This window comes from Octopus bimaculoides, chromosome 9, assembly GCF_046866305.1.
Source record: "Octopus bimaculoides isolate indiv1 chromosome 9, ASM4686630v1, whole genome shotgun sequence".
Taxonomy (NCBI): Eukaryota; Metazoa; Mollusca; class Cephalopoda; order Octopoda; family Octopodidae; genus Octopus; species Octopus bimaculoides.
The window spans coordinates 82,889,698-82,914,378 of NC_142936.1; the positions used below are offsets into that span (position 1 = coordinate 82,889,698).

At 37.3% G+C, this 24,681-nt stretch overlaps 1 pseudogene across 3 annotated transcripts; it reads right to left on the reverse strand.

Moving 5' to 3' along the window:
- Window positions 1–6,625: 6,625 nt before the first annotated feature.
- LOC106879294 (kinesin-like protein KIF3A pseudogene) lies at window positions 6,626–24,090 on the reverse strand (annotated as a pseudogene). 3 transcript variants are annotated; one of them, XR_016243228.1, is made up of 2 exons: window positions 23,823–24,090; window positions 6,626–9,276 (listed from the first exon to the last, which is right to left on the reverse strand). The product of XR_016243228.1 is annotated as a kinesin-like protein KIF3A pseudogene, transcript variant X1 (transcript). The 3 variants fall into 3 exon arrangements; XR_016243229.1 differs by having other exon boundaries at window positions 23,893–24,060; XR_016243230.1 differs by having other exon boundaries at window positions 23,744–23,854.
- Between the last annotated feature and the right edge of the window lie 591 nt (window positions 24,091–24,681).

The window sequence follows — 24,681 nt, forward strand, 5'->3', positions numbered from 1 at the left end:
ACTTGAAAAAGTTGACGAGGGTCTGGCCAAAGAGGAATGTGTCTATCTTCAGCCATTTCTCTCTGGTTCAATATGTAACTTCATTTGATAAAACCACCAAATAAACACTTTCTCTCCTTTCCAGGCAAAGGAAGGTGGTGCGATGATCTATGCAATGAGCTTGGCCAGCAGCAGAATCTATCTTACAGATAACAACAGGTGTTCGACATAACTCCACAAGTCAGCAATGTTCAGGTACTAAGAGAATGCATGCAGAACAGTTTCATTGCTTTGTATATGTCTCAAGCAGACCCAGCTAACAACCTGTAGAATTTATCTCAAACTCGCAATGCCACCCATTAGAACTGCTAAATGAGAGATTTTGTGGAAATTATCCATGAGCCCCAGTCCAAAAGTTATCTGGAACAGACCAGCCAGTTGATTCTCGTCAACACCCAGTCTCTCCAAGAACATTGTCACTCTTACTTGCCACTAAACCTCTTCAAAATGCCAAAGTGGAATTTCCATTGACTGCATTGCCTGGCTGGCAGAGGGCTGTGAGTGCCTTATGGTACTGTATATGTCAGGCTCTCTGCTTTGGTGTATACTTTGATCCAGGACTGCAGTTCAGTGAAAGAAATGAACTATGGAAAAGAGAGATTGACAAATGGCAGCCACACCTGCACACCATAAAGGAAATGCTGAAGATATCACACCCTCAATATGTCTGCACAACATCAGCCACAAGCCCAGTCCTTCACATCGTGGGTATTGGCAACAAATGAAATGCCTAATTAGTAGAATGCATCTCCTTCACAGAAAAAGTGAACTCTTTAAAAATGAACTTATTTTTAAAGAATGAACTCTTTAAAAATGAGAAGTAAACTCAACCACAGTAGGATTTGAATTCAGAAAGTCTGACATTATTGATTTAATCAAGAAGATGATAATCAGCACATTAATGAATGCTATTGTCTACCTTGGTAGAAATGTGGCATCTGAGAATAACAACTGTACATGTGATCATCACAGCTTTGTGGATAATATCAAACAACACTCTTAAACATTATGGTCCAAATACCAGGAGACCCAAAAGGTATAAGAACTACAAAAACTGTTCTCGTGAGTTCTGCCCACATCCTCAGGAAAACATTGTCAACCTGAGAATAACTGATTTTCTTAAAATCCTTTCAAAAATTAAAATATTACAAATTTAACAGCATCTTAGTTCTCAAAATCTGGTCTCTTTTCCCTACAAAATACATCATTGCTAATCATAAATAACACCCATAGTAAAACATCCAACTTGCTGTTACTTGAGGTCGCTGGGTGAGGCTTGAAACAGATTATATGAAATAAAGCAGTAACAAAAAGTAATAGTAGTAGTAGTAGTAATAATAATGATCCTTTCTACTACAGGTACAAGGCCTGAAATTTGGGGGATGGGACTAGTTGATCACATCGACCCCAATGTTTAACTGGTACTTATTTCATCAACCTTGAAAGGATGAAAGGCAAAGTTGACCTCGGCATAATTTGAACTCAGGACATAAACACGGATGAAATGCCACTAAGCATTTTGCATGGTGTGCTAACGATTCTGCCAGCTCGCTGCCTTGATGATAATAGTAATGATAATCACAGATGAACAAAACCTTAAAAAAAAACAAATAAGAAATTATTAAGACAGTGGTATGTAAAAAAAAAAAATATTTACTTAGGGGTAACAAGTGTTCCCCCATGTTTTTGGTCTGATATCTTGTTAGGAGACACTTTGAATGCAAAAGACACACAAAGGAAAAAGTAATAAAGAATAGGTTATGACTAGCTCAGTTAGCATGAAAGGAACCAAATAAGTATAGGAGCGTGGGAAGACAGCATCAGTTTCTTGTGTCACTTTGAAATATCTTGAAACGATATCACAGCAAAGTAAAATATTTCTTTTTCATTAATGAAATATGTCTAATGACAATGAAACTAATAATAGCTCTTCATTTGCTACAAGAGTTTACAAGCAAAAACATTACTAAGAAGGGATTGATGATTACACAAAAAAATTAATAAATAGAGGAAACTGTAACAGAAATAGAATCCCCGGAAAAGGGAGGGGACAACCCCCTACAGAGAATAAAAAGAGATTACTGTTCTCCCAAGCCTATACTGAAGCTCGGATACAAATAAGGCCAGGATACAATGGATTTAATCAACCTCCAGTATATTGCTTGTATTGTGTATGAACTCCAAAGGATTCATAGACAACACAAAGTTGACTCCAGAATGCAGAAGGATATAATAAGGTATTCGGTTACTCCTCTCTTTGTTTCTTAACTCACTGCCCTTGAAGAGCAAATAACATTTGTGCACTTTGACATCATAATAATAAATAATGATTTCTTTATTACTGGCATGAAGACAATGAGAGGGAGGACACTACAGAGACAAGTTACAAAATATGTGTGAGTTTTAAAAAATGTCAGATGAATGCAACAGAAGATAAACTGTTTTTACTTCAAATTTTTATAAATTTTTACTGATATTTGATACGAAGAGATTCATCATCGAAACCAGTAATATTTTCTTCATATGATTTTTTTAATCATTTTTATTAAATTCCTTCTTAAATTGAAATGTCTTAAACTTACTTCTGTGCTATATCCACCTCCATCTTTTATATATAAACACTTACACAGACATACAAACACAAACATATATAAAAATGCAAAACAAGGTCTACCACCTAGAACCAAAACTAACAACAAAGAATTATATTTACTGTCTACAGGATACATAAAAAAATACAGTAAACATATTCACATACAGAATCAATCAGTTTAACAATCTTTGGTTTCAATGAGTTGATTTAAATATAAGGAGGAGAGTTGTGTGTGTGTGTGTGTGTGTGTGAGAGAGAGAGAGAGAGAGAGAGAGAGAGAGAGTTTGTTTGTGTGTAGGTATTTGTTCATTCATTTTACATGTTTTTTCCATGCCAGCATGGGTTAGACAAATACATTATTGAGGTATCACTTTACATCCAGATGCTACTCCTGTAGCCAACATTTACCTATTTTTTTCAAATAAGGGATTTTTTAAATTCTATGTCTTTGAAAGCACAGAGCTATTTGTTAACTGGGAATTGTTAACATTCACCATATATATTCTGTGAAGCAAAGAATTTAAGCTTTCACCTGGGCATACACACAAACCTCAAACCACCAGGGACTGTATAAACATGAAGAGTGAAATTTTCTCATCATGTCCACACTTTAGAAAATATGTTGAGTGAGAAGTAAAAATAAACCTCCAAACAGGCTTGATGCACAGGCATCTAAACACTGATAACCCCTACATCTCAACTTCTTCTATCAGTGCAATAACCTCCCTACTGTTTGTTTGCCCTTTGTGCAGTCGGTTTACAAAATTTTCACTTCTGGTAAAAGCCTAGCTCTATTTACTGTTCAGTAAATTATCTCCCTTTGATAATCTCTTGTGTTTTACAAACTACACATTCTCACTTAAATCTCACTTCATACAGATTTGCTAACCTATCATGTTGACACTAACAGTTTGAGAAGTGGTGACATAAATTTAATATTCTGGCCAGGAAACCATAGGTAGCTGAATTCCACATGATTTTTATGTGGCTTTTATTAATATATATATATCAGATTGGAGCCTGGTGTGGCCTCCTGGCTTGCCAGTCCCCAGTCAAACCGTCAAACCCATGCCAGCATGGAAAACGGATGTTAAACAATGATGATGATGATGATGATGACAAAGAGAAATAATAACAACTTACAGAAAACAGGCATGATATTCAATGCTTTACAGAACATACACATATTTCAGCAAAATCCCTTTAATAATTACATAACAGTTGTAGAAACATGTAGTCTTGCACTACGTCTAATCGAAGGGCAAGATTGCATAATGTTTCTATACCTGTTACGTAATTACTGAGACATTTTGATGAAACATGTGTATGTTCTATAAAGCATTGAATACTGGAGCGATGTGTGGAATCCACTATTCAGCCTGATCTTTCGTTATATGTCATACCTCACAGTGTCTTTTTTTTGATACACACATACACATCCGCACACGCATATAAACATATATATACATATACACATAGACACACAGACATGCACAAACACAAACACACGCACATAAATACACATCATACATAAGTATATATACATTATACATGATTCATACATAACGGTGAAGTGTGTGATACATCAAAGAATATTTGCAAACAATTATAATATAACATTGTAAAACTGATAACATTACTAACAACAGCAAGTGGTGGTGGTGGTGGTAGTGGTGGTTTTGGTGGTGGTGGTAGAGGAGAAAGAGGAGAATCACTATGGTAGTTGTGGTAATGGTGAAAGATAACAGTGGTGGTGGTGGTGGTGGTGGTGGTAGTAGTCGTTGTTGTCCTGATGGCAGAGAATAAAGTAGATGACATATAATGGGAAGGTGATGGGAAAGTTTGTTCTTAAAGTTTCTTCCTTTGTTCTGAGTACAAAATAAATTATTTCAGAAAACTCTCCTACACACACACACACAAACACAAAATTGTGATATTGACCCCTAAGACACCTCCCTACCTTAGCTCCTATATTACTTTAACAAGTGATAGTAACCACGCTACAATTCTCACTTACAACAGACAACTGATTTCACCAGCTCTTCCTATTATTCCCAACAAACATACCAAAAAAACAGGTACTGAACATTCTTAAATGTTAATTCTATAATTCCATTAAAAAAAAAAAAATACAGAATAGCTGCAGCTTGAACACTCATTCAGATTTCTTTTAAACCTTAAGCATTTAAACCAGCCATATATGGCTCAAATATTCTACCTGTTTTATGTTCAAACTAACCAGAGCCAGCCTCTCAAAGCTACCATTCAATGTCATTCTAAAAATGAACAATCACATCATTGAAATCTCAAAGCTATGAGGTAATGCGTGATTACTTCAAAACAATGTGTATTAAAATGCATTACATTTGACAGAGTAGTCTGAATGCTAAAGGATTAAATATTAATTTCATAATTTCATGATACAAATAGAATGGCCATGACTAGAATATTCATTCAATCTTCTTTCAAAGGAGAGCTCAACTGAGCTGGCTGGCTGGGAGGAGATAGGTAGGGAAAGGGTCAACTCCAAGAACAACAATGAAAAATATATATTAGAGGTACAGTTATGAGAGTCATAACAGCAGCTGTATCTCATTACTGTTTAAGTTGATCATTATTCAAGAAATAATATCTTAACAGAAAAGTTTTTAATTAATTAGAGCCAGGCTTTGTTTTTGTTCAATGGCATCAATAATTGACTTTCTGCTGTTGGTATTTAAGCAAAATGCTTGGTACCATTCCAAGTCCAACTTTCATACAGATTTAATAGGATTAAATATATTCAAATGAAAAACAACAGTTAATTAATTTGTGAAGCAAGCAAGTTAGGTAGTGCATAGACAGTGCCGAAGAAAAAAAAAAACTATACCGTGTCTAAAATTATTTGTATTCATGCAGGGATTAATGGTAATGATAACAAAAATCAGTGATGAGTTCAATTCAGATTATTAACTAGAGACATGGAGACTGACATATATAACAAAAGTGAACAACTGACAACTTAAGCTCTATGTCTGCGTCTCAGTGAAATTCTGTGTATGTTTTTGTGTATAAACACACTCACACACACACAAACATATATATATATATATATATATATATATATATATATATATATATATATATATATATATATATATATATGTATATATATATATATATATATATATATATATATATATTTGGCACATTTGTGACTGTGTGGTTGATAAGCTTGTTTTCCAATGACCTGCTTCCACGTTCAGTCTTACTATGTGGCACTTTTAGTGTTTTCTACTGTAGCCCTGGGTTGCCCAAAACCTTGTGAGTGGATTTGATAGATGGAAGCTGAAGGGGTCTTGTTGTGCATGTGTGTGTATGTGAGTAAGTGAGTGTGTGTGTGTGTGTGTGTGTGTGTGTGTGTGTGTGTGTGTGTACCTGCAGGTAAATGTGCCTACAATATATAGTATTTTGTGCATGTATGTGTGTGAGAGAGAGAGAGAAAGAGATAGTGAGACAGGGATTATATACTCTGAAACAGCAGTTTCATAATGTTCATACATGTCAGTGGGTTAGAAATTAACAAGACAATTCTACAACAGGATGATACTAGGCAGTGTACATCATCAACTGATGTCTGTCATGCATCAAGGGTATCCTCTTTGAAATTTGGACATATGTCGGCAAGTGGGAATTAGTTCTTTCTGTTTAAGATTAGGGTAGAATGATGGATGGTAAGGAGTTCCTCTGTGAGGTAGAAGTTGTAAGACTTTGAACCATTTGTAAAAAGCCTATACCTTATCTAACACTGCTCATGAAATGTTGGTGGCCTGTTTTTATATATATATTTAAAATTTAATATATGTGTATATATATATCTATGAAATTATTATCCTTACTTTTCTAATTTTCAGAGAATCCTACAAAATTATTGTCAGACAAAACCTTTTTGCAACAACTGACCAAATGCCAAAGCTGCATCAAAAGCATAAGCCAGGACTCTAAAATCAAAAATAATTTGGATGACACTTAATTGTTTTTAATTGAAGTTATTAAAGACAATGTTTGTGTTTGTTTTTAAATCTAACAAAAGTAATTACTGAGAAAGAGTAAAAAAAAAAATTTTGAAAATAAAATTCATTAAAAATCTTCACAAAATATATCAGGAAAAAGGAAATCCATGACATAGTCCATATATATGAACAACTTAAAAGTAAACAGAGCTACAGCTGCAATGAATAGTCACTGCAATATTGTCTCAACATCCAGGTCTTTCTTCTTTTTCTTTGCTGACTTTAATCTTGAAGCAGTTTTTGGTCGTCCTAATTTATTACCTTTAGCAGAGTTTAGTCTCATACTCTGAGTAGCTCCTTCTTTTGTGTAGGCAAGATAGACTCCAGAGATGTCAGATTCATTAAAGCTAGCTGATAGACTTTCAGTATGCGGTGACTGTTTGCGCATATTGTTCCCTGTGTATGCAACACATTTTAGCTGCCATTCCCCAATATCGTCATTCCAGTGAACATAGTGTTCCAACATTTTCTGGAATTCCATAGGAATGAAATTGTCAATAATCAGCATTTGAAGCTTCAATTCTCGGCTGAGCTGGCGAACATTTTCAAGCAGACCTTCCATTTCTCTCTGGTGGTCTTTTTGTACATCAGTAATTTCAATCTTAGCTTGTGTGTACATAGACCAGCATTTCTTGAGTTTTTTGGTTTTACCAATAATTTCTTCCTGCAAAGTGGAATATTTTTCTTCTATATCCAATCTTTCTTGTTCTTTTTCTTCTAAAGCTTTCCGTAGTTCTTCTTCTCTCTTCTTCCTTTCTTCTAACTCACAGGCACTTTCTTCCAATAGTCGTTCTTGTTCTTCAGCCTTTTCTAAAAGATTCTCACCACCAACAATAATTTTCTTCTCTATCACAGCTAACTTTTGTGCCAATTGGTGTTGTTCTTCTAAATACTTCTTCATCTCAGACTCTTTCTCATCAAGATTATATTTTATTTTCTTTCTCTCCTCTTCTGCTAAATCTTTCTTTTCTTCCAGCATTTTGCGATCATCTTCAATCTTAGACTGAATTTCAGCCATTTTTTCTTTAGAAATTTTATGTGTCTTTTTTATTTTTTTATTGCAGCTTTTCCCATCTTTCTCAATAATTTCTTCATTTCCACCAGACACATCATCATCATTATTAAACTCACCTTCTTCAAGTTGCCGTTTTAATTCTTTAATTTCTTCCTGAAATTGCCGAAGCAAAGCATCTTTTGGATCTTCGTTAACCTTAGCTTTGTTCTTTATACATTTTGCTCTGTTGGCATACCTCAGAGTGCTAATGGTCTCATCATAGTTATAATCTGCTGGACCAATATTGGCAATCATTACTGTTTTTGAGTTACCGCCAAGGGAATCTTGCAACAAACGTGTCAGTTTGGAATTTCTGTAAGGAATATGGCTACTTTTCCCATCAACTAATGCAGAGATCACATTGCCAAGGGTAGAAAGAGATAAATTAATTTTTGTAGCTTCTTTAAGTCGCTGACCGGTAGCACCTGTTTTTGCTTGACGTTCAGAGCCTGCTAAGTCAACGAGATGAAGTTTCCCCATTCGGACATGTTGTTTTCCATCAATACCTTTCTCACTACATTCAATGGTCAAGGAGAAAATAGCATGAGACCGGGAACTGTGAGCATTCATATTAGTAGCACCCACAACCCGATTTTTGTTCCCTAGTGTCATGATCCGATCCATATCGTCGGCATTATTTACAACAAAAGCAGAAAGGTCCTTCACGTAAACACCAATGTCAGGCCTCTCTTTAACCTCAAGCCGTTGCATTTGGTCCTTACCAAGCAAATCACGCACTTCTTCATTATAAATCTCTAGATAAGATACTCTTACCAAGAACTGAGTTTCACCCTCAGCTTTAGCAATGGCACCAAATATATGAGCAAATGAATTAGGAATAATGCCCCGCTTTTCTGCCACTACCCTGAGGCCCTCCATTGTGAACGTTTTGCCTGTTCCAGTCTGGCCATATGCAAAAATTGTTCCATTGTAACCAGCAAGAACTGAATCAATAATAGGGCGAGCAACCTCATTATAAACATCAACCTGTTTGCAATCATGTCCAAATACAGTATCAAATGTATAAACCTTCATAGGTTCACCATGGCCCGGGGTAGGGTTTTCTACTGAGACTGTTCCTCTTACAGAATCGACAAAAACTGTCTGCTTACATTCTGAAGAAATTTCTTTTTCATTGAGTGGCCGACAGCGAACAGCTACCTTTACATTATCGCTGTTGTCACCACCAACCTTACCTTCCACTAACTTATTCACTTTCATATTTCTGCTTCTATGTCTTATTTCTTATTGTTCATAGCTCTCGTCATAAAATCAGCCGTCACGGGATGTAACATCGACTGTTACTGTGTTGTAACATCGGCTGTTACCATGATGTAACATCAATTATTACTGTGGTATAACATCAGTTGTAATTGTGGTGTAATATGAACATTCACTGTGTTGTAACATTAACTGCGACTGTTTTGTAACATCAGCTGTGACTATGTTGTAACATCAACTGCGACTGTTTTGTAACATCAGCTGTTACTACTGTTGCGATTGTCGAATAACATCAGCTCTTTCTCCAGTGAAACAATCTGTAATAAAAGAAATAAAATGAAATTGGATAAGATACAATATTTAACAACAACAATAACAACACCAAATGCTTAAAGACAATGTTTTCTGCTAAGCTTTGCAGACCCCTTTTGACAGTCTCTTCCATTTTACCCTACTTTATACATCCATTCTCCAAAGCCTTTGCCTGGTTCTCCTCCTCCATCTATTTATATATTCTTTTATGTGTCTATTCTTTTACAAGTTTGTATCACTGGGCTATGGCCAAGCTGGGGCACAGCTTTCAATCATTTAGGTGATCATATTGACTCCATTATTTATTTCAGTCTTTGAACTATTATGGAAATTATAAAATTATATCACAAATTCACCTTTGATTTTACTGGTTAATGAAGAAAACCCTTATGTCACTGCTTGACAGGCTAGAAATAGCAGCCAAATTTCCTGCATATCACACAATACTGTCTAAAAAAAAAGTAAGATATATATCTGTATACATGGCTTATATTTAAGAATTTAAAAGATTTTATCACATCCATTCAGTTCCAGAAGCTATTTTAGGATAAAGATAAACCAGCTGACAAGATAAGTCACTCTAAATTCCTTCATATATCTAATGTGTAGGGAGGTGAGGTAAACATTTAACAAGATAGTGACACACATATACACACTAATATTGTCACTGCTGTCATCATCATCATCATCATCAATGTAAATATCTAAGTGAATGTAGGTATATGTCAGTTAACCTCTAAATAAGTAACTGCTGTGAAACATGGAAACATCACAAGTGATGAAGTAAAAGATATGTGGGGATATTATCAGATGGTGATACCACTTATCTGGTGATACCATTTAATTGGTAATATCATTACCTTGTGATACCATCAGCTGATGATACCATTTACTTGGTGATTTCATTAAAATAATGAATGAAAATAACAAATGTCAGTCTAGCAACAAGATGCAATATACTGTGTGTTAAGAATATCAAAACAACTGTACCATGATAATACAGTATTATATAGTGATAGTACAGTACTATATGATGACAGTGCAGTACTATATAGTAGTAGTACAGTACTATACAGTACAGTACTGTATAGTGATACTACAGTAATATACAAAAATAGTACAGTACTATACAGTGATAGCACAGTACTATATAGTGACAGTACAGTATTATATTGTGATAGTATAGAACAGGAATAGTATAATACTACACAGTGATACCACCATATAAAGGTAGTACAGTTGTATACTAAAGAAATAGTATAGTAAAATACAGTAATAGTAAAACATAAATTAGTGAGTAATTTAATTTAATGACACTAAAAATACATTAGTTGGTTATAAAATAAATTTTGATGAAATTCTAAATTTAATTAATATTTGTTATTAGCAATGGAAGCAGTATTACTTCAAATTAGGGATTTTTTCTGTTGCTGTCAGTTTTTTGAAATTTTAAAATTAAATAGTTCGCTGTTCTATGCTAAAAATCATACTCCTCAATTTCAGGAATGTGAAAGGAGGCCCTCCACAAGTCACTTAAAATTGTGGTTCCAGGAAGAATTGACTAATGTCTGCATTCCTCTAGTGTGTTGTGATTCTGACTTGGCACTGTATAAAGAAAATCATGTCTGGTCTTGCGACACACTCCTTCAAATACCTATTGTTCAGGTTATATTTATCTCTTCAGTTGTATTTATGTCTGTAGCTTAAGCAGACTATACACTGGCTTATCATGGAAACAGGCACCAATATGTCCATGGCTTTCGATTGGCTAAAATTACCCAGAATTTTCAAACTTTAAAAGCTATTAACTTTTTTATTTATCAATTTATGGCAAAAATGAATTCGATTTCCATAATTAGCACACAAAACTACATCAGTACGCCAAATTTGAAAACAATTGAAACAAGATTAAAAAAACTAAAAACTGTGACAGCAACTGAAAAGATACCACACTAGCAATCTGTATATCACACTTAAAGTATATATACAGTTGAAAGCCTTCTAAATTGTGTTATTCATCTTGAGAAAGCATCTCTTATAGACGCTTTAAACAGAATTTTATTCAGCCTGCCAGCTAAATGCAGCATCAGTGACCTTTCAATCATTGATTAACTATATCAGCCAGCAACCAATTTTTGCTTAGCATACAGTGCCAGTGGACCCTTGCTACTGATGAAGCTCAAAGAAGCAGAATTCCTGATTTAGCAACGCCATTACCACTGCCAGGCAATTTTCACTTGTTGCTGATATATTTCTGTGCTTTTTAACACTGTTAGAAATGCTCTCTCTCTCTCTCTCTCTCTCTCTCACACACACACATCATCATCATCATCATCATTATCATCATCATCACCACCATCGCCGCTGCCGTCGTCGTCTGACACTCATTCTCCATGCTGGCATGGCTCGGACAGTTTAAACAGGTTGATGAATCACAGAGCTGTGTCAGACTCCAATGCTAGCTTTGGCATGATCTCTATGGCTGGATGCCATTCCTAATACCAACCACTTTATAGTGTGTACTAGAATGCCAAGTAACTTGTAAAACAAAGTAAAGAAATTGTTGTAGTTCGGGATGGTCATTTTATTTTATTCCAATTTTTTTTTCCAAATAAACACTTGCACTATACATATTTTTTTTTCTTCATATTACTGATCACAGATGTGTGACAAAAGATTTCCGGATAACGGACATAAAATAAATAAAACCAGTAATAAACAAAAGAAAAAATATATATATATACATATATATATATTGTGTGTGTGTTTATTTGGCAATAAATAAATAAATAAAATGACCATCCCAAAATACAACAATATTTGTTTCAACACAAGATTTCATATCAGGAATCTTGCAAAATGAATTGATAAACATAACAAAGTAAAGAAAGGAAAAGGGAAAAGGGAAAGGCTCCCTCGACTGAGTGGAAGTGTATTTGAGAGGGAGCAGGTGGTGCTATGCCAGGTGTTAAAGACTAAAATATAACAGAGAGAGAAGCACAGGTGTTGTGTTATAAAGAAGATACATAGCTACCCTGCATTATACAAGGGTGAGCAAGATTAACTGGAAGGGAGATAAAGATGGTGGTGACAGGGTACCAGAACATACTCTCTAGGTGCAAGAAGGGAAGAAAAGGGTGGGAGTTTCATAAGAATGGGGGAAGAGAGTGTTAGGTGATTAGAGATTAGGTTAGGAGTTGATGTAGGTAGTGATGAAAAATGGTGGTGGTGTAGGTGGTGGTAAATATCAGTATGAAGGAGTAAGAGGTGAAACAAGCAGCAGTATCATATATCTGTGGACAAATCAGAAAGTAAGGTGATGGTGTGCAGTGGAGGGAGTGGGAGGGTAATAAAGTGTGGCGGAGAAAGGGGTCAGAGGTACATGAGGGTGGCTATAGTGAGAGGGGTGACAAAGGGGGAATGGACAATATATGGCACCTGTGCCCAGCATCGCCTTCCTGGTACTTGTGCCGGATGGCATGTGTAAAGACATTCGAGTGAGATCATTGCCAGTGCCGCTGGACTGGCTCCTGTGCAGGTGGCATGTAAAATACACCATTTTGAGCGTGGCTGTTGCTAGTACCGCCTGACTGGCCTTCGTGCCGGTGGTACGTAAAAGCACCCACTACACTCTCGGAGTGGTTGGCGTTAGGAAGGGCATCCAGCTGTAGAAACTCTGCCAGATCAGATTGGAGTCTGGTGTAGCCATCTGGTTCACCAGTCCTCAGTCAAATCGTCCAACCCATGCTAGCATGGAAAGCGGACGTTAAACGACGATGATGATGATGCTGAGAGGGTGTTGAGAATGATAGCAGATGGGAGGTGTGTTAAAGATGAATTATGGTAAACTTAAGATGCAGCGCAGAGGGGAGAGACATAACACAGGTGATTGATGGTAATGAGAGTAAGGTAACTGATAGTGTCAAAGAATGTAGGGATAAAGTATGTGCAGATTCTACTCCTAAATAATTATAGCAGCTAGGGAGAATCATTGTTAGAAGAGTGATTGAAGGATGGATGTTAAGATGTTAGGAATATGAGACATGGAGGGGGATGTTTGCTTTGGATTTGGAGCCCAGAATTTACAAACATAAGCATAAATACTTTTGGACCTCACTTTTGATGTGATGAACAGGTCTTCTTGAGCACAGTGAATTACCAATCATCTCATCTCAGCCCTTTATTATCTCCTCTGTAAGGCTTGACAGAGTAGATGGAGATCCCCAGCTCTGTATGCCAATTCACCAAGGTGAAGCCCATTCCAATGTAAAACCTATGACTTGCTGATCATCACAGCCATGTTAGCCCACTGAGACACTAGTCAGACCTCCAAGGCAAAAGAGTGGGCTGAGATTGTACAAACTCATCATCATCTCTGGTTTCCATGCTGGCATGAGTTGGACAGTTTGACAGGAGCTGGTCAGTTGGAGAGCTGCATCAGGCTCTAATTGTCTGTTTTGGCAAGGTTTCTACAGTTGGATGCCCTTCCTAACACCAAACATTTTACAGAGTGTCCAAGGTGTTTTTTACATGGCACCAGACAGGTGGCACGAGTGCTTTTTGTATGACACCAGCATAGGTGCTTTTTATGTGGCACCAGTATGGGTGCTTTTTACATGATACCAGCACCAGTGAGCCCACAAGGCAAGACCCTCTCAGGCATGGCCATAAAGGACTGTCTCTCATTTTAGAACCACTAAGCACAATCAGGAAGAAAAACTTTGCAGTGTCAAGGATCATTTTACATAGCCATTTGAGAGCATACATATATATATCATAGCTGTCACCGCCATCACTTTCCCTACAACTGCCATCTACTACAACTACCACTGCTATCACAATTATCCCCACCATCACAACCACCATGGGTTAAAATAGAAAAATTTCTACTCTTGCAGCATCTTTGCTATCTCTAAAATTTCAAGCTTGTTCATCAACAAACAGGTTTTCTAGCTCATACAGACACTTTCTATTTGAAAACACACACACGGATACACACGTTTTCTGTCTGTCTGTCTGTCTCTCTCTCTCTCTCTTATGCAAATGCCTTAATAAATTACCTGCACCTGTCATTTATTAATAACAGGAAAAGATATGAATAACACCCCCTCCTTCTCCTCCTCCTCCTCTACACACTAGCAGACTGACACAGCTGGTAGGAAGACTAAAAAGTACACAGCTGTTGCCCTCTCTCACCACCACACTAACACTATTAAGGCTTCCTTTTGTGCCACACATTAAGGTAGAGAGTGAAGGCCTATATTACAAAAACCTACCCTTATAACTACTACTACTACTACTACAGCCACCACCACCACAACTGCTGCTGCTGCTATTGCACATCATATGCCAGCCTTTACTACAACAGTATAACATAAAACAATTCTTAACACCTTTGTACATCATGACTCAGTGTACATCATAAAACTGTCCTTACTACTAATATACATCATAAGATAATCTATACAATTACTATACATCATGAAGGCAATTGTCACTACTGTGAGTCATATGACAGATAGAAAACTTCTATATAGTTCTCTGATCTGTTAGGCATAGCAACCAAAATCCTGCTCAATTCACACTCTTGCCGTCTTAAATAAGAAAAGGATAGATTCAGTATTATAGGCCAACATCCGAAATTTACATGATGGGTATGGCTGGAATGCTTTTGATCATAAGTCTGCTCAACTGGGATTAATCTTCAGCTAAGTAAAAATATCAACAACATCAGACAATCCATACTACCAAAGCATATCACATCTCTCCAACACACTTATTCCTTCCTGGAATGACCAGATTGCTACTTTCATACTTAAGCACTATCTACACATACATAGAGAAACATAAGCATATATATATACACATGGAATCGCACGTGCACACACACACACACATAAACAAGCACACAGATGCAGAGTTTCTCACACTCACACCATTCTGTGTAATGTTGCAGTGAAGATCCCTAAATATAGCCAGAGTTGCTCAGCTGTGGTAATGCATTCCAGCAGACTACAGGTGTGTTAATTGTGTTAATCGTATGATGGTAGAGAGAGGGAGAGAAGGAAAGAGAGGGAGAGAGGGAAAGAGAGGGAGCAGTATTGATTACACCTCAATGGCAGGTTTACTGCAAACATCAGCATCAATAAACTGTATGTACACACATATATACATACATGCGTATGTACGTACATACGTGTGTATGTATGTATGTATGTATGCGCGTGTGTGTGTGTATGCCTGCATCATCATCGTTTAATGTCCATTTTCCCTGCTGGCATGGGTTGGACGCATGCATGTATCTATATGTCTCTGTGTGAATTTATGTATGTGTGTATGTAATTATGTGTGTGCATGTATGCACGTGTGTATGCATATATGCATTTTTGTATGTAAGTGTGTATGTATGCATGTATATGTAGTTGCTTCATCTCTCTCTCTCTCTCTCCTTCATATTTACCTCTTCATAGAAATAGAAACAGGCACACAGAACAAGTTTGAAACTAACTTCTCACACTAACAATATACACACACATATATACACACACACACATAGTAACACAAATAAGGTTAGGTAAATACACTTGTATTAGTGTATAGACATATACATACAGGTGATGGCATTCAGGTAACAGACAAGTATACTTAGATATTTACATGCATCGGCACAGAACTACATACATAGACCTATAAGATGTATAGACATATAACTACAGTTACAGACATAAATGCATAACCATATACTTATATAAATAACTACAGTACCAATGCAGCACGAGTTATGAATAAATATACATAGAGAATCTCATATCCATAAGTTTAATGAATACATATTTGGTCTCACTGTGGAAGCTGGCAGGAAAGAGGAAAATCAGTTCAATTTTTATTCAAAGTTGCTAAAATCCCTGTGGTTTAACCATGGGCATCTGCCTTCAGAAAACTAAATATTTGTTTATCAAACATATATTGTTTATATATCTATTTATAATCATCATCATCATCATCGTTTAACGTCCGCTTTCCATGCTAGCATGGCTTGGATGATTTGACTGAGGACTGGTGAAACCAGATGGCTACACCAGGCTCCAATCTGATTTGGCAGAGTTTCTACAGCTGGATGCCCTCCCTAATGCCAACCACTCCAAGAGTGTAGTGGGTGCTTTTACGTACCACCGGCACGAAGGCCAGTCAGGCAGTACTGGCAATGGCTGCGCTCAGAATGGTGTATTTTACGTGCCACCTGCACAGGAGCCAGTCCAGCGGCACTGGCAACGATCTTGCTCGAATGTCTTTTCACGTGCCACCGGCTCAAGTGCCAGGAAGGTGATGCTGGTAAATATTGCTTAGGCATTGCAATACTAATAATCTGGTGTAGAACTCAATATATGTATGCCTCTAAATGAAGCATTAGTTGAGTACTGAGCAACACTTCATGTTTGAGATGAGATTCTGATGAAACTGTAATGTGTTATTCAAGCACTCAACTATGGAGTCTGCCACATGTTACAGAGGAAACAGCTGTAACCTAATGAAGTCCATGAGATAATGGTTTGCTCCTTTCTCATCTCATTTCTTTTATATATATATATATATATATATATATATTCACACACACACACACCATACACACACACACACACCACACCACACACATATAAGTTGACCAATCGGGCCTTCACTTCATCATGCATGTGCAACCCCACCCCTTTAATAAGGGTTCAGTGTGGATCAAAATACCTGAAGCAGATGAACTGTTTGATGTAACAGTGGGTTCATATGACAGTGCTGATATATGTGACCTCATGAGAATTTTATAGGTGTAGGAGTGGCTGTGTGGTAAGTAGCTTGCTTACGAACCACATGGTCCGGGTTCAGTCCCACTGCGTGACACCTTGGGAAAGTGTCTTCTACTATAGCCTCGGGCCAACCAAAGCCTTGAGTGGATTTGGAAGACGGAAACTGAAAGAAGCCCTTCGTATATATGTGTGTGTGTGTGTTTGTCCCCCCAACATTGCTTGACAACCAATGCTGGTGTGTTTACATCCCCGTAACTTAGCAGTTCGGCAAAAGACACCGATAGAATAAGTACTAGGCTTACAAAGAGTAAGTCCTGGGGTCAATTCACTCGACTAAAGGCGGTGCTCCAGCATGGCCACAGTCAAATGACTGAAACAAGTAAAAGAGTATATATATATATATAAACAGTCTTGTCACACCCCCTACTGTCTTTAACAATCTTACAGTCAATATTAGTGATAAGATATCTAATCTCTCCCCCTTCTCTAAGGAAATATTCAATACAGTAGCCCCAAAAGTGGCTTCAAAGGGAAGATGCTTAACACTCCTATCATAAAAAGAATGAAGCCTAAAAATAGACCTAAGAAAAAACTATATGGTTTCTTCTCCACCTTCTGCAACCCCAGCCTCTTTTTTTTTTTTCCTTGAATGTGAAGACAAAACATAGAAAATTCCTAGCCTTGATAGAAAAGCATTTCCCAGATATCCATAGTATAAGAATATTTTTAATAGACATTCTGCAGAAGTTTCTTGCAGCTGCTACCTCAACACGAAGAACATTATTACATGTAAATCACACCAGGTACCCATCCTAAAATATAACTGCAGAAACCTAGATACCTGCCCACTCAACAAGGCATGCATGGCTTGCCCAGTTTTATATATGAAGTTTCAGCCACCTCACTTCTACCAAATAACAAAACTGTAAAGAAAAAAATATATTGGACAAAGTGGAAGTGATTTTTAAAAAAAAGACATATCAGCCACCAGTCTTTTTTCTGACATGGGATAAGAAGAAAATTGTTGCATGACAATACAAATCTCGTCCTTTCCAACTATCACCTCTTTAAATCACTCACACATCCTTTAAGAGGCTGTCGATCTACTATGGATAAAGAGGTGCAGGAAATGGTACATAAATGGCTGCACAACCAGCTAAAACTTCTTTCTCTGATGGAATAAGCAAGCTTGTAGACCACTGAAAGGAGTGCATTTAAAAGCACTGTTTTAATAAATTACAGAAACAGGAGTGCATATAATTCTTGACCTACCCTTCATCATCATCATCATCATCATCGTTTAACGTCCGCTTTCCATGCTAGCATGGGTTGGACGATTTGACTGAGGACTGGTGAAACCGGATGGCAACACCAGGCTCCAGTCTGATTTGGCAGAGTTTCTACAGCTGGATGCCCTTCCTAACGCCAACCACTCAGAGAGTGTAGTGGGTGCTTTTACGTGTCACCCGCACGAAAACGGCCACGCTCGAAATGGTGTCTTTTATGTGCCACCCGCACAAGCCAGTCCAGGGGCACTGGCAACGATCTCGCTCGAAAATCCTACAGGAGCCAGTCAGGCAGTACTGGCAACGGCCACGCTCAAAATGGTGCATCTCATGTGCCACCCGCACAAGAACCAGTCCAGGGGCACTGGCAACGATCTTACTTGGCTTGCCGGGTCTTCTCACGCACAGCACATTTCGTATATATATATATATATATATATATATATATATATATGAAGCATGACAGAGGCTTTGACAAAAGACCAAAACCTCTGGAGATATGCTGTGACTGAGAAGACCCGGCAATTAAAGTGAGTTCACAGCTGTAGCCTACGCCAGTGTCGCATAACCAGCCCACTCAAAAGTACCTTGGATCGTAGGGCAACATGCCGTGCTTGAGGAGACCTATTGAGTCAAATGCATCAAAATCAAATGGAAATTGTAGTTGTGATCCCCATGCCAGTGGCACGTAAAAAGCATCGTCCGAACGTGGCCGATGCGAGTGCCACCTTGACAGGCTTCCATGCCGGTGGCACATAAAAAGCACCAACCAATCGTGGTCATTGCCAGCCCCCTCTGACCCCAGCGTCAGTGGCATGTAAAAAGCACCCACTACACTCTCGGAGTGGTTGGCATTAGGAAGGGCATCCAGCTGTAGAAACACTGCCAGATCAGACAGGAGCCTGGTGCAAACTCCTGGCTTCCCAGACCCCAGTCAAACCATACAACCCATGCCAGCATGGAAAATGGACGTTAAACAGTAATGATAATGATGATGACACACACACACATATATTTATATATACACACATATATGTCTGAGTGTGTATACATATACATATGATATTATTAGGAAGGGCATCCAGCTGTAGAAACTCTGCCAAATTTAGATTGGAGCCTGGTGTAACCATCCGGTTTCACCAGTCCTCAGTCAAATCGTCCAACCCATGCTAGCATGGAAAGCGGACGTTAAACGATGATGATGATGATGATACACACATACATACATATATAGATATACATATACATACACATATATAAACATACATATATATTATAGAATACATCCAGTACATTCAGTAAAGTGTTTGGTGATGAGAAGGGTATCCGGCTAAAGATACCATGCTAAACTTAGTGCACATGCACAACAGAGTTCAAGGTCAATCTATGCCAAGCAGCTTCACTCTGCATACTTTAGGTTCGTTACAACGGCAAGTCAGGATACTTATTGATCAACCCACGTATATATATATATATATGTGTGTGTGTGTGTGTGTGTGCGTGCGTGTGTGTGTGTGTGATTGTATGTATGTAACATGTACATAAGATGTACATATACAGCATAGCAATATACAACACAAGTGTGCATTGCATACTTTAATGTTTTCACAAGTAAGCCAAACATACAAACATCTATACACAAACACATGCATATATATATAGATAGCTGTCCTTCTGCTATTGTCTCAAGAGGCTGACCAATACCTTGTGCATGGAATTGGTAGATATTAACTGTAGGAATCATGTTGTGTGTGTATTTAAGCAGGTGTGTCTGTTTATGCTCTCTCATTGTCGTAACATCCATGCACTGCATAAAAACATTGTGAATGTCTATGTCATAGTGACTGTGTTCACATATCCAGCCACTAAGTGGCTCATTGTCTGAAGGGCTAAGAAAAATAGTATCCTACTTGGAAAAAGGTGAAAATTGATAACAGGAAGAGCATACCACCATAGAGAAACTGTCTCTATCAGTGTTATCTGAACTATACCATCGTGGGAAAGTGGACATCAAAATGATGATCACACACACACACACACGTTTACATGTCTGCATTTTGTTACAAGTTGAAGCTTCTTGAATCATTACTCAGAGTTTCACACTAGTGGTTATTCAAACAATTCAAGTATGGTAGTTGTCTGGCAAAGGACAGTATCTAAACAAAAATATTCATAAACATGAAAATATGATTAGTGATTGAGATTTCATTGGTTGCTAAAAACTGTTAGAAAAATATGTCATTGAGTCATCTCTTTAATTGTTAGGTGCAGGCATGGCTGTGTGGTAAGAAGCTTGCTTACCAACCACATGGTTCCGGGTTCAGTCCCATTGCATGGCACCTTGTGCAAGTGTCTTCTACTATAGCGTTGGGCTGACAAAAGCTTTGTGAGTGGAAACTGAAAGAAGCCTGTCGTATATATACATATATACATATATATATATGGATAGGAAGGACAACAAAAGAAAGAAAGAGACCTCGATATTATGTAAATAGAGGAATTTATCTGTAAAAATATGTGGGCTACCGAATAAGTGTCACATATTTTTACAGATATATATATATGTGTGTGTGTGTGTACTGTATGTGGTCGATTATCATGAGCCCTTGTAATCTCTTTTGTGAGATTCAACATCTTGATCCCATGCCTTGCTAGCTCTTCCTGTTCAACAGGTTCCAGCCATTTTGAGTACTAAACACATCGTCTATACATGTCACATACTTGTACTAATGCAGTTTTCCCTCCTCTTATACACAACTTTCTGTCAGTTCATTTCTACTCTATTGCACAAACACATGAACATTACACATCCAGTGAAGCATGCTTGCTTCGTTTCTTTTTAGTCTTTGAAAACCAAGTCCCACATCTCACTACAATGTAACATCACTCTTTGCACACAAGCATCATACAATTTACCCTTTACTCTGAGGGCAAGACCCTTTGTTGCTAATAGAACTTTTTCCAACCTGTTCTTACTCTGGCAACTCTGCTTTCAGGATAACCATACCCCTGCTAATTAGGTCACTTAATTAAAAGAAGCTATTGAATACTTCTAGGGAACCATCTGGGCATTTGAGAGAAGCTGTTTTTGGGGAGTTTAATGCTCTTATGAAGGTTAACTTTGCTATTAGCCTATCAGTAATCTCACTACACCTCTTGCACATCCCCTGTTTACACTGTATGATGTTTCTACCAACTTCTTTTTTGCATACCCAGTACTGCTATGTCACTGATGGCTGCAGGATCCTGTCTTTTTTCTGATTGACATACTTCCACATTTAGAGTTTCTTCTATTAATCATCTACAGATTCTGCTAGAAGAACAAGGTCAACTGCTACAGGAGTTCTCATAGATAGCTAGCCTTAAACTTCTCTGTCATGATTTAGAGAAATAGCCATAACAGAAAAGCACTGATGGCTCCTCCATGAGTGCACAAGAGATGCAGTGGTTTCATAGGCAGGCTGACCGAGAAGAAAGACTTTGTATAAAACTGATACATAGGACTAATTAGCAGTCAGAGCACCCACGAAATAAGTGCTTTCAAATGCTTAGAACTAGTTGATAGCTTCTGTTACATAGGTAGGCCTATTAATATTGGGAACAAGTGTTCCAAGAGCAAAGATGCCAGTAAGAATCAGCTGGAAAAAAAATTCAGGGAGCTACTGGCAACAAGACCATTTTTTCTACAAGTAAAGTGTAGATTGTGTGATACTTGTGTACAAAGTGTGCTGTTGATTAGTAGCAACAGAGCACAAAAGAATTGAGAGTAATAACAGGGTATAAGAGGAACCTCATACAGAAACAAGAGAGAAAACTGCATTGATACAGACATGTGATGGATATGGAGGATAACAATTTGGTATATAAGGAATTTAAGTGGAAGGATTATGTGGGACCTAAAAGGACATGAGAACAAGTGGAGAAAGTTGATCTCGAAAGGCTTAACCTCATATAGGAGACAACAAAGGACCACAATAAATGGTAAGATGCAGTATTACAAAAGGCCCATTCAACCCAAGTATGGAAATGCAGACGTAAAATAATGAAGATAATATATATATATATATATATATATTTAACAGAAAATGTTGTATATGAATGTGTCTATGTATGTGTGAGTGTGGGGGTGTGATAACAGAACAATATAGTATCCATACCTGTAATGATTTTAGAACTCCCTCCCCACACAAATGAACCAAACAACCTCTCATGCACTACACCTGCTTTTCCTCCACCATACCATGTCTTTTTCTTGTCCTCCCCTTGTCAACTGTATCATGACAATCAACTTCTTTTATAGTTGCAGGCTGCATCCCGTTCTGCTCCACATACAATCTTGTAATAGTTCCACCCACTTCTACTTACCTTGTGCCTTAAGGGGCCACCTGGACACCTAATCTCCATTATCTATCTCTTGCAGTTCCAACTTATCATTTTCCTTCTCCCCTACTAAATGTGAGTAACCATACTGGCTCTTCTACAAGAACTTGCTCTGACCCCCACCACTTTCTATCATACTTTAAGCTCTCATCCCTTAGCATAAAGTCAATCCCCTCCCTCAGAGTTCATAGTCTTGTGAGCTGCATGACAACCTCACTAGTGCAAGTAGCCACCCAAAAAAGCTGCAAAGTGGTTGACTTTAGGTAGGGTATCCAGTCATTAAAAATCATGCTTAAGCAGACAATAGAGAACAATGCAATCGTTGGACCCATCAGAACCTGTCCAGCCCATGCCAGCATGGAACATGGACTTTAAATGATGATGATGATAACAGCATCGTACTGTTGTTGATGTTTAGCCCAAATCCTACCCAGTACAGACCGATGATCAAAGGGATTCCGGCACTAGTCATCGCCATCCTGTCCTTGTCTTGAGCATTAGATATCAGGGACTATTATGCAATGCACCCTACTTTTTTTTAAGACCTTGAACAATTATTTGAGGGAAATTTGGCTACTTTCCTTAACAAAGAAAATGATCGTGTACTTGCTTAGCTCCAGGTCAACTCTGATCGAGGAGAACCATAACTAACTACCAATATATCTTAAATCTTAGTGAAAGGCATTTCATTGCTGAAATATTAGTATGTAGCGTGGCACAAGAATACCTTTACATTCATCTGTACGCATGTATCTGTCATGTTGCATTTAAACAATAGAGTAACGTGGGTAGGGATGAATTAGAAACAATAATCCAGCTTGGCCACAATTCAACGATTAAAACCAATAAAAAAACGTACGTACACACACACACAAAGAGAGAGAGAGACTATCTAGCCAGGTACACAGGCAAACCAGTGCTAATATAAAACATTATATTATTCTAAGGTTAATGTGTATATCAATGCATATAAAAATGTAGAGTTATATTTCTATAAAGTTTTAACATACGTAGCAGAAAATATCTGAAACTGAAAACAGGAGAAAGTAGCAAGCTTGAAATGATGAAGATGACAACGATAGTTCATACCTGTGTTGCTATGACAGTAACAACACTGTCAGTAGATCTATTGCACTAGATTACTGATCGATTTCACTACCTTGATTTCTCTTCTCTGTTGATCCAAACGATATTTCTGTTAAGTGTTCGTCTGTCTTTCGCCTATCGGTCAGACAATCTGGCCAACCACAGAAATCAACTGTTGTCAACCGCTTCTCCGTGTATCACAGCAACGGCATAACAAGCTTTCAATACAAGCTTCCGGTATGTCTCAATGACGTCATTTCTCACGGAGATTGCCGGAAAGAGGCGAAATTTTTAAGCTTATTTCCCTTGAATTTAAATTTTGTATTTTTAAAAATAGGTTTTTATTTAAAAAACACAATTGAAAAAAACGCAACCTTTTAAATTTATTATCGACAGAAGTAAAAATGAATCGTCAAAACTTTTAAGCAAAGAATATTTAGAGATAATATTTTACGTACACAATACACTTTTTGTATTATTAGTTGAATATAAAAATTAAAAACAATTTTTCTTTCTTAAATTCATTCATTAGGATAAAAAGTTTCTGCAAATAATTCAGTCGAAAAGGGATCGAAAAAGTTTAAAATGTGAACGATATTGAACAACATTTATTACAGTATAATGTAATTTAAAATCATATCTTTTGATATCTCTTCACAGCAACTGAGATTATTTTAAATTCTATAAATTCAGATTAATTTTTACACAACTTTTTACCACATTTGCTCAAATAGCATTGTCCTCCTGGTGCTATAACAACTGGCAAGTAGGGATTGTGTAGCCATATTGTATTTCAGAACAATTCCCTGATTGTTTTAGGCTTTCCCCTCTTTTCTTTTTCTCTTTTTCATTCAGTGAGTAT